General features: G+C 45.7%; 1 protein-coding gene across 5 annotated transcripts in view; it reads left to right on the forward strand.

Moving 5' to 3' along the window:
• The window catches only part of mib1 (MIB E3 ubiquitin protein ligase 1), a 50,488-nt gene that overhangs the window by 27,601 nt on the left and 11,125 nt on the right, over positions 1-11,762 (forward strand). The gene's annotated exons all lie outside the window — the stretch shown is intronic.

Below are 11,762 nucleotides of genomic sequence, written 5' to 3' on the forward strand. Positions count from 1 at the left end.
TCGCCCCCCCCCCCCCCCCCCCTCCCTCCCTCCCTCCCTCAGCAACTGTTGGCTACAGGCTCCGGGAAGCCTCCCTTCCAGCTCCCTGCATATCGATTCCACCGGCCTGGAAGGAGAGAGAGGAGCAGCGCTGGGCCAGCTAGCCTCTGCTACCATTTGCTGCGCTATTTTTAGTAGCACCAAATAAAGTGGTGTCTCGTGCTTCCACTTGTATATTCTTGATTCTCCCCCTCCCTCCTCCCCTGCTTTACATCCTTCACCAGCAGCTCCACCACCTCCTCCCCTGATACCACCCCCTCACTCGCTGTGTCCTTTTGACCACCCCCAGTCTCTATCGGTCTTCTCTTCTAACGGAGCTCCAACACGCTGCTCACAGAAGAGCTTCCGTGTGCTCACCTCTACACTTAAAACCACCGCATGTCTGAGAAATGGAGGAGAGGGAAAAGGGTGAACGTGTAGTGCAGAACAGCATGAAATATTACTTTGTTTCCCCATTTTATTTATTTTCTTTAGACTGCTTTTGGCAATGCAGAGGGAGATAAATGGCAACGTTACCTCCGCGGCATTGAGAAGTTTGGGCTGCTTTCTCCTCTTTTTGAGCTCTCATTAATTTTCAAGTGTCTTTTTCAAGCTTTCCCGAGGCGCGGCCACTGAAGGATCTGTTTAATTAGTTGGTCTCATCGCGGGGCACATCTATACTGTACAGAAGCAACGTCCTCTGTGCCCTCCTATCTTTCTCACTCTCTCCTCTTATACCTCAACGACAGCGCACGAGTCCTCTTGCTTACGCCAAACCTGCATTTCAACTGCACGACGCCCCAGGAAGTGTGAGCCAGTGCTCTTTAAGGTAATCATGTAGAAACCCGGCTGTGGCATTTCGGTTTAAAATGAATGAGATTGTTAAAACACCCTCAATACAACATGAACATCTGTCAAAGTGTATTTTCATGAGCCAGAATAAAATGTCACCCAATTCTCTGTTCCTTGATTTGATAAGCCTTTTTAACAAGCTCCCAGTCATTCTACCCTCACTCTGCAGTAATATCTTTTTTTTTTTTCATGGCGGAGATAATTCTGCGTAAATTGCAATTTAATTAATGCATTGTCACTGCAATTTATAGCTTTTCGATTGCTTTATCTTTACGGCTGTTAACAAGAATTGACCATTTGCGTGTCAAAATGGATTCCAAGTTAATGTGTCTGCTCAAAACGTGACCTTACACGGTCAATCAAAAATACAGAATTTGCGGCTTTATAAATGGCAACTGTGAATGTCCGCCTGTTATTGCCCTGGAGTGTCTATGTATACACACACCACTTAAAACTGAATGAGCCAGACAGCCTTAATTCCCTACTGGGTGTAAATTCCCACACAGTACATGCACTTACTGTACACGTGCGTTTGAACCCGATGGTGTTCATTAATTCCCGACTCCGTCGGTTAAGGTTTCTAACCATCTCCACCGATGATGTGTTGTGTATCCCCAGTGCGTCTCCACCCTGCCTGCTCTCCAGCCACCCAACCCACCAGTTTAATCTCAATTACATCGCGACATCCCATCTGCCCCCTGAAACTCTGCCGCGCGGCTTACATCTTCCCGCCATGATGAATAGCGCGGGGCTGAATGTTTAGCTGAGCAGTTAATCGATCAATAAGAAGAAGGTCGACGAATGGATGTGCTTTCTTTCACTGGATGAAGGGGCGGGACGTGTTGTTCTCCCATATGTCCATTCAAATTTTAAAAGTTAATTATAAAGCAGATTACTGTTCAGAGGATGGAAAAAATGCACATTAATTATGCCGATTATAGGTTTTGTTGTAGAAACGTTGACTTCCTGTCTGAATTAAGAGCAGAGTATCGTAAAAAAGAAAATAAAAAAAGCTGCAGGAGTATTTGCTCTTGATCCTGTTTCTAAAACATCTGTGGTGTTTTAAAAATCACCGTGTGTGACGTAAAGTGATGTAGCAACTCCATCAGCAAGGTCCACCGCTGGTGATTCAACGAGTGAATGCCGTGTTTGGTGCAAGTCAAACAAAAACACACAGTCCCCCACCGTGAAGCGTAGTGATGGTGGCAGCCGCCTGCTGTGAGGATAATTCTCTGCAGCAGGCTTTTGATCAAGAATCTGTAGCAGGACTTTAGAATGGCTGGTTTCTCCCTGATCTCATGCACCATAACAGAGCTCAGTGTTCACACATGGAGTCGAGGCTGTAGCTGCTGCCAGATGTGTCCAAATATTGACTTGCAGGGGTGAATACAATCAATCATTTAGTTTTTTTTATTTGTACTTAATTAAGATTAATTTGTAGAGATTTGTTTTTTGCTTTGACATTTAGAGAAATTTCAGAAAGACTGATTACTTCCACTGTGATTCCTTGTTGTGAAACTATAAAACATGAGTTTTTGGTTTGTTTCGTGTAACGAGAGCCCATCCCTTTGAGGCAGGTCTCCTCTCGGATTGGAAGGTTTCGCAACAGGAATTCTCCTGGTGAAGTCTTGTTCGGTCGTTCAGCTTGCTTTAAGTCTGTGTGGCTGCCCACCAGTCAGCATCATAGAGGGATTAGAGCCATTTCTAATGAGTCCATCTTCCACCGGCCTGGCTCTTCCTCGTGCTTTTTCTATCTCTCTCTCGTCAGTTCCTCTCCTGTTCCTCCCCCCCTCTTCTGTCCACCACCCTGCCCCTCCCTCCTCATCCCTTTACATAGTGCATCATTTGAAGAGGTGAGGCTGTTGAGCGCTCGGAGGAATAAAAGTGATTTATGAATGGGCCAGCCTACCTGGGTGCTGGAGGGGGAAGCCAGTGGCAGTCGGTCTCTCTGATCCAGCGGCTCATTGTTCCCTCCAGCCTCACTGCAGGGGAAGCTCCTCTCGCCTCTCGAGCCTCTGATCTTTTCACCGCGCCTTACCGGCATCACATGCAACCGTCGAGTGACTCACAAACCACACAAATACTTATGCACTGCAGGGGTGCGTATGTGTTGCGAGACCACTTTCTCAGAGGCAAACGCGCGCGCACACACACACACACACACACACACACACACACACACACACACAGAGTGCTGCTTACAGTCTGTGATTATTTGGCAGTCGGCCACTCAAGTAGCTGCGTGTATACTTGCTCGCTAGTTCGTATTAATGCGCTTAGTGTGACTTGTTTTTTTTTAATGATTGTAAGTGTGTACGATTTTCAGATGTTAATACACGTGAGGAAAGCCAGATGGACCGGCCAACAACCCTATCGGTGAAATAAAGAGAGGTGACAGGGAAGGTGTTGTAGCTGCTGAGGACAATGTATGAGTCCCTCCTTGTCACCATATGCTCACACACACACACACACACAATACGTGATGGTAGAATATTAGGGTTTTACATGGTACATTAGAGGCGGGCTTTCACTTAGGCATAGTGATTCGGCTATTAGTGTTTGTGTGTTCATCTGCCGTCTCTATGATCTCCCCATTTTTACAGAGTGATGTGTGATAGTTCCTGATGGTGGAGGAGATAAACTAGGTCAGGGGAGAGGGTATGCACAGGTGCCTGGCTGTAATTCATTAAAAGATAACCGATCGTGGAGATATGTCGAAGTAACCTTTGGAATTCATGTGAACTGCACTCAGTGAGTTCTTGTAGTCCACGATGGGAGGCCAAGTCCTCATGTCGGACAATTATCAAAAGCTACTCCATGTGGTCTAGAGAGACTGGTTCTGCTGATTAATTTTTCGCAATTACAAGTGTCTCCTTAGTATTCTCTGTTATTATCTTCGGTTCTTCAATTAGACTCGCTGTAATGTTGTTGTAGCTTATTCAAGTTAAATTAGTCACTGAAGAGTGTTCCCATTGAAGCCTGGGTACCAGTTTGCTGCAGCGTGCCTTGTGACTTGATTGAAAAGTCGCCTAATCCTGAATGCCCTCCCAGTGTCCACCTCTGTATGAGCTGGGACCAGTCCAACAGACCAGCCAGAGGACAAGCTGATACAAGCCCCAATCCCCCTGTGACCAATCAGAACGCCCACACTTCCTCCTAGGGCCGGGCCCAACAGTGGCCCTGAGCCAATAGATAAGCTCAGCCGTGCTGTAATGCTCTGTCTGTCCTGTAGCATGCTGAAACATTGAGTCCTGACTGCAATGTTGCTACAGCACATGTTGGAAGAGGGAGGGGGGGGAGGGAAGGATGGATGGATAGAGGGGAAAGAGAGGAAACGAGGGATCAAGGGAGGGAGGGAGGGATAGGGAGGGGTGCATCTCTTCCTGAAGGGACTCAAGGACATAAAGAGCTTTTGGGAAAGTGAGTATAGCATGCAAAGAGAAAAGCTTGCATTGTGAAGGCACTATAACCTCTGACGGTATGTTTTTTTGCCCACTCACCAAACCTAGAAAGAGCAGGATTTATCTGTGGCACTTAAAGTGCCTCAGCAATGCAGGTAATAAACATGACAGAGCAAGGTGATGTACCTCCACAGCACAGCTGTCAGGCATCTTTAATATTTCCCCCACCCCCCGCCGTTTAAAAACAAATGTAGTTTATCTATTTAGTTGATGTATTGGAATAAGTGATATAATTTGTTTTTGTGTTTGATGGTACTTTAACATCCGTGATGGCACTTTGCTTTGTGTTTTTTATGAAACACTGAGAAGCGTCCTGAATATTTCTTAGCTGTGTGAGCGCACATAAAACATCAGCGTAGACCTTGCAGTATAGTAAATATGGTTTCACATGATGCAGAACTCAAGAAAACATGTCACTCAGGATGCTTTTAACTAGCTGGTCACCCCGCATGATTGATTATTAATATATATTCTTTAGTACGTTCCAGTTTTGTACTTAATAGAGCCGGGCTTCATATCAATATAATATATACAGACATAAGTATTGATGTCACCCTGTGTTTTAATTAGGGATGTCTAGTCCAACCTAAGTCATTTTAATATTATTTAATGGTACAGATTATTTTTTTAAATATTTTGAATCAAGCGAATGAAGGGTCAGAAATGGATCAGGCTTCATGTGGTAAGTTGACAAGATAATTGTAAGGAATGCCTGGCTGATTGGGTTTTAGTAATCCCGATGCACTCGGAGGGACACACTGAACCGAAGCTCAGCTGTTGAATAATGCACACCATGTTACCTTGGTAACCCCGTGGCTCCCATGTAAACGCAGTATGACAGGTGTGTGTGTGTGTGTGTGCGTGTGCGTGTGGATCCTTGTGTCTGAACATGCAAAGCGTTCGAAGCACTTTAAAGCGTTACGTTATTGGGTGTAGGCAAAATTGTTGGTGAAAACGTCCATTGCACAATCTCTAGAATCCTGGATCTGTGTGGAATACATGGTAGTTTATATGGAGCCTTATCTGTGTGGCTCCCCCCCTCATCATTATCAACTTCGCTGTGAGACGTGTTCTGCTCGGGAGCGTTTGGCCTGTTGTCTCTGTGCTTAGGGGAGGCAGAAGCTGATACAAGGCCCTTTTGATCCCTATTATTTCCCTCTGCAAACAATAGATTTTAATTACCAAACCGCTCCGTCAGCCACGGCGTCTTCCTCTGAAAATTCAGACTCATCAGCTGCAATATGGAAACTTATTTGTGTCACTTTGGATCCGTTCTGCCAATTACTGTGGAAGAGAATTAGATTGTTCTGGTGTGTTAAAGGGGCGATACTGGTACTGTTGGTGAAGGGACCCTCACAGGGTTACAACATACAGAAATGATTATTTCAGGGGGAGGGGGAGCGTAATGTGTTTCTGGGGAGGCAGGCCGGCAGAGGAGTGAGGGGTGATTTAAAGCGCTAGATTTGCGGTGAGACCGTAGATCACGGAAGCCTCTCAGGTCGTCTGCCCATGCGGTGACAGCGTGGCGCGCTGCTGAGTCGCCGTCGATCGAAGGACCTTCAGCGCAGCTGAATTCTCCACCGCTCTGCAAAAACCCCGAGTCGATTCCTCTGTTCTATTTACTGCTTTGTACCTCGGTGTCAAGTCTGTCCACACACGTGCAGTTAATTTCACCGGGCAGGAGAGTACGTCTGATTTTCTTTCATACAAACTGAAAGGAACTTTTATAATCACAAAACTTCCAGTATCTCACTCACAGTTAATGAGTCATTGTCGGTCAGAAATGAAACATTGGCTTCACAGATAACAAGTCATTTAGATGCTGTTGAGTGGGTGAGCTTGTGGCTGAAAACGATGCAAATGGCATGGTGGCTCAACATAAAGACTGCTAATGACCTAGAAAGTTAGGGAATTTGGGGCAAGAAGTTGAAGTCCACTTGCGTAAAGCCAACCATTGATTTTAAAAAAGCCTCCAAAAATGTGTGTGCATCTGAGACTTAAGAAAAGCACAGGTGGCGCATGCGTTACCTTTTAGGTTTAGAAAAGGATGTTTTGAAGCCTTGGTTTTGGGTTTTCACCACCAACAGTTACAGGGGCCATAAAATCCCCAATTTGCTTTTAGTACCGCATATTAATGAATTCAGTTTCTCACTTTGGACGAGCACAAAAAAGTTGCAACCATCAAAAAACAAAACATGATTACATACATCAAGTTAAACAGTATCTGGGATGTATGGATCTGTCAAAGTGCAGAGGTGTAGATATTGTAAGTAGGTTTTGTTTTCATGAATTCAATTTCTATAGTAGTAGAAAATGAGTTCCAGATGGTTTTCTTTGCTCTGTTAGCAGCTCGGTTTGAGGCGCGATGACTGTTGTGACAGCAGAGAGAGGCGTCAGTGAGTGAGGACGCTCCGGTGACAACATACCCACGTCTGTTTGTGTCTTTTTGGCTGATAAGTCATTCGAGCTTCAACTTTTCATTTCCTCTGCCTCGGTCTGTACACTTTGTCCGACGTCAAGTCAAGCATTCAAAGTGCTATTATCGAATCCTGTCTTTGTGGTTTTGTCATCTTTCAATTTTGGTTAATTTGCACATTTAAATTGTGTTCACTCCGCCGTGTCACTCTTATGTCAACTACTTGCGAGTCATTTTCATACAGCAGGTTGATTCCACTTCAGTTTTATTAATATTTGTTCAACTGTCCCCAGATTTGCACTACCAAAAGACTAAAGATGAATGCACAACATTTTTACGACGTTATGACCCAGGCCTGTGCGAAAAGTGATGCTCAGTAATTACGTGGTTGTTTTATAGGTAATAACGCTATTCAGCGATATAGTGTGCGTGATTTAGGCGTCTCTTTATTCTAATATAATCTGCATGTCCTCGCTTTATCCTTTTTTGTCGGGTTTTTGCTTTTTTGGGGTAAAAGGACGTATATTATGACTATTAAAGGCCAGTGCTGAAATGAGAATGAGGCTTTTTCAAGGTGCTGAGGAGAATAAAGTGCAAAGGAAGAGCAGCACGGGAGAATAATTGGGTCATCTGGAACCAATGGGACATTAACGCGCCATTGGGCTTCTCTGACTGTCTTGCTGCCCCCTTCTTCATAAATTGCTATGAATCAGGACGCCCATAATACCAGGTGATTATGCCTGATTAAATCTCAGCCTTTATAGGCCCCCCTCCCCCCCACATACTTCCCCAAATGGACAGACAACTGTACCTGAGATGTTTGGAAATGCACCTGGTGTCTACTAAACAACCTTCAAGGCGCAGGCGAATAGCCAGAGTGATAACCAAAACATCATAGAAATGCACCTCTTGCCCGTCTTCCCCCTTTTCCCGGTTTATGCAAATAGTCCTTAATAAAAGCATGCTCACTCAGGGGCCTCAGGTACAGGCAGGCAGAGGAAGGTCACATTGTAGGGAAAATTATTCTCTTCACGGCATGGTAATGAAAGCCTTTTTTTTTTTTTTTTATTGAGCGTGGAGCCAGCTAGGTTCTTGTCCTCAGCTCTCTGCTGCACTGCTGGCCCGGACGCTATCTGTGTTTGTTTACTCCGTCCAGAGTAGCTGTGTGGCGGCCATGACAAGGTGAACTGGTAGCTAATTGCTTCTAGGGCTAGACTGCCAGGATGAGCTTTATGGATCTGAAAAATCAACCAGTTATATTTGTTTTGGGATTATAGGCTTCCTAAATTATTTGTCTTGTCAAATATCTGTTGCGTTATTTAGAGACAGCGGTGGAATGGAGAGTTAAGTTTCCCCTTTTCATGTGGAAGTTGTGCCTTCATCATCAAGCAATATGTAAGCCAACATTCGCATTCAAAACAGCGTCTTTTAAGATCAGTTTCATGTCTCTAACCCTCCCAGCTGCCTCTGACTTAAGGACTCTGTGCCTTCCAAACCTTTCACACATGATGAAGAGTGACTCCCTGCCCAGAGAGGGAAGAGGAGGGTTCCATTTAGAGTTGGTGTGTTGCGTTTGTGAATGATTTGTTGGGAACAGGGTTCACTATTTCAAAGGACCTGAAAGTATTGATCCCGTCCCCGATGAGCTGACACCTCGTGTATCCTCTGAAGTCGTCTCAGCTCCAAAGGCTGTTCCAATGAGGAATATATAGCCAAACCTCATGGAACATTGTGACCAGCTAAGGTTCTTGAAGGCAGCGTGGATAAATTAGATCAGTATGTTTGACCATATAACCACTGATCACTTTCGGTTTTATAAAGCGATTCACTTTCCCAAGGCAGGTGGCACCTTTTGTCGGCTAATTTCCGATGCTGAATCTCTTTTGTTGAGCTCGAAGCCTCAGTTAATGGACGGCGGTATGCCAAACACGTCTCCTACATCAGAGTAACCATATGTTTGTGCGCGGCCATTAATCTCGGGCTGGATGTTGTTGACTGTTCCCGCTTTTCCCCGTCCTACCCAAGTTATTGTGCCCCGACTCTCACTTCCTGTTGCAATAACGGCCGCTGACCACCACACAGATGGCTGTCAGCCAGGCGAGGGCAGCAGAAGGGACCTGTCGACCCCTACGCTCCCACACATCGCACGCACACACACACTTCCGCCATCTTGCGTACAATGACAAACGCCAACACACACAGAGCCGAGAGTGTCGGAGAGCGTCCCGGTCAAAGACAAATTGCAGCCCGAGACAACAGGCCCCGGTGTGGCTCTCCTGAGGGACTCTTGAGATCTCTCACAGGGTGACCCAGTTCCATCACGTCTCTCCTCTACCGTTCCCTTTTTCTCAGCTGCACGTCCTCCAGCGTTCACACGGACCGTCGCGTTGGTTTTAAAGTTCAGATGCAATAAGGTGATCCTCACTTCACTCTAAGTAGCTTCTCTTAGCAGATAACCTGAGTTGTCTAAATGTTAACTCCCAGGTCAAGTCGGCTTCTTCTGCTCAGTAAAAGGTCTGCAGCCTGATCTGACTAGACTCACTCTCTTTTTTTTTTTTTTTTTTTTTTTTTCCCTGACTCCCACTTTACAACCAACCTCAAGGGCCGGCTCACACGTTCTCTCACACCACACTCGGCCACTGCTAACATCGCTTACCAAAGAGATAAAAACAACAACCAGGATTTATTTATTGTTCTTAATTCACTCTCTATTTTTTTTCTACCTTTACAGCAAATAGCTTAACTGCAATGCAGCAGTGCCAGTATGGGGCATTAATATTAATGTCCGCCTATTTTGCCCAGCGTGGCAGGGAGCCTGTCAATCTAGACTTCTATTGGAGGGGCTGCCGACACCAGCAAACACCTGCCCAGCACTCCAGTGCCTGCTTCTGACACTAGGAGGCGCTGGTCTGCCCGTATGGTGTTGCAGGTGTGCATTTATTGGCTGGTTGTTCGACATATAGGAGATATTTCCAGCCAATCCAGAACTTACAAATGTTATACATTGCACCAATAGAAGGAAGAAAGTGGGCACAAAAAGAACAAAGGCTTTATGTGGGACGATTGCCCTTGATTCTGATGGAAACTGTTGTAGTAAAAAAAAAAAAAAAAAGTCTTACTTGGAAAAAAAGCTAAAAGAGTGCTGTTTAACCACTGGGATTGAGTTTTATGTTCCAGCTTCAGGCGAGAATGTGATGTGGCAAGGTCTTACCTTGAATAATTTGCTTGTTTAACTCTCAACTCGTGCCCAGTGGGAGCGCCACAGATGAAATTACTCAGAAGTCCCCCCCGAGATGGTGAATCTACAGTATGCAAGCAAATAATTCTTCGTAACAAAGGCAACACATTATGAATGTGAGATTAGGCAGAGAGTGGGTGCGGTTGCTACCTCATTTAAGCGGCACTTCTCTGCATTAAGTGGTTGAAGATGGCTGCAAGCAATGCAGGTGTGTGTGTGTGTGTGTGTGTGTGTGTGTGTGTGTGTGTGTGTGTGCGTGTGTGTGTGTGTGTGTGTGTGTGCGTAAGCCTCTGTGCAATGAGAGAGAGAGAGAGAGAGAGAGAGAGAGCCTGGGATCAGTGTGCTGCGCTGTTCATCACTGCAGCAGTACAGCAGCCCCAGATCTCTGTCCGTACAGAGGTGCTGACTGCCTGCCACCCCCCTCTCGGCCCCTCTTCCTCTGCTTTCCTCAAGAGGGTGTGCTGATGATGCTCTATTTCATTACTCCACAAGGAGGGTAGACAAGATGTAGGTTTAGCAAAAAAACCCGCAGGGAACCAGCCATCCTGATTACCTTCAGCCTTAAAGCCTGCCAGCATTTCTTTCTTTTCTCCTTAATAGTAAACGGCTTTTTCATTGATTGTGCGGGCTGTGGCCTTCTTGCTCTGTGCTCGAGCCCATTTCCTCCCTTTACCTCGCTGTATGTAAACACTCCGGTGCTCGCATAGGGGGCCGTTCAGCCATATCAAAGTGCCTCCTTTTGTCGCAGTTCAAAGATATGCCCTGCGTGATTATTCAGGGTTAATCAAGGTTGGAAGTGTTCCCTCCAGCGTTTTGTGGCTTTAATGCTCATTGAAGGTACATTGTGTACCTTGCTACAGACAAGACACAAGAGCAGTTCAGGGCTATGGCTTTTAAGTGCCGCCTTGTTTTATATTCCACAGCATTTGCAATAGTTGAAGAGCTGTGTTGGCAGCCTTTGTTTCCCCATCACACATCCCCCGATTGATGAACTGGTCATTCACTAGATTACGGCTGCGTCTCATTTCATTTTTCTCATGTGCCATATGCCTGGATGTTTGCCTAGGGGCTAAAGCAGGAAGAGGAGGAAGAGAGGTAGAGGTTGGGGGGTGAATAGATAATAGTTCAAACACTAAACTAAAGCTAGAAGGAAGAAGGGTGCTCAATTTCCTCTTATTTATTTCTAATAACATTATTACAGCTTAAGTCGAACCTCATGGAGGTTTTTATGTATTTGTTTATTTTCCAAATGTGTCACTGCTGCCTTTTTGTGATCCAATAAGATATGGAAACGCGTGTGGCTTCCTATTACTAGTAAAACAGACGTCTCTTTTTTTCAATGACAAGAAGGAAGTGACAGTCGGCCTCCCTCTCTCCCCACTGTGACTCCCTCTCTCTCCCCACTGTGACTCCCTCTCTCCCCCCACTGTGACTCCCTCTCAGTCCTCCTCTTGCTCGCTTCTCTTTGCACACATCCTCTAAATGACCTTCAGTGGCTCAGCACTGACGGGCTCTCTCCACCACACCGGGCTACTTCTGTTAAAGCAGCGCCGCTCAAACGATGGATTTTCCCCCATTCCCACCCAGTCTGTTTGTTCCCCAGGAGGAGACCTGAGTGAATGTATAATTACCAGTTTGCCTCCCAGTGATAGGCTTGCGTTTGCATATATCATCAAGGGAAAAGTGGCTTCCCTTTTTTCACTGAAGAGATGATAGCGGGACAGGTACTCTAACATAACACACAGCGCTCTTGTGGCACTCAAAGCTTGATGTAAAT

Source organism: Anarrhichthys ocellatus, unplaced genomic scaffold (assembly GCF_004355925.1).
Source record: "Anarrhichthys ocellatus isolate YVR2014 unplaced genomic scaffold, GSC_Weel_1.0 scaffold32, whole genome shotgun sequence".
NCBI lineage: Eukaryota > Metazoa > Chordata > Actinopteri > Perciformes > Anarhichadidae > Anarrhichthys > Anarrhichthys ocellatus.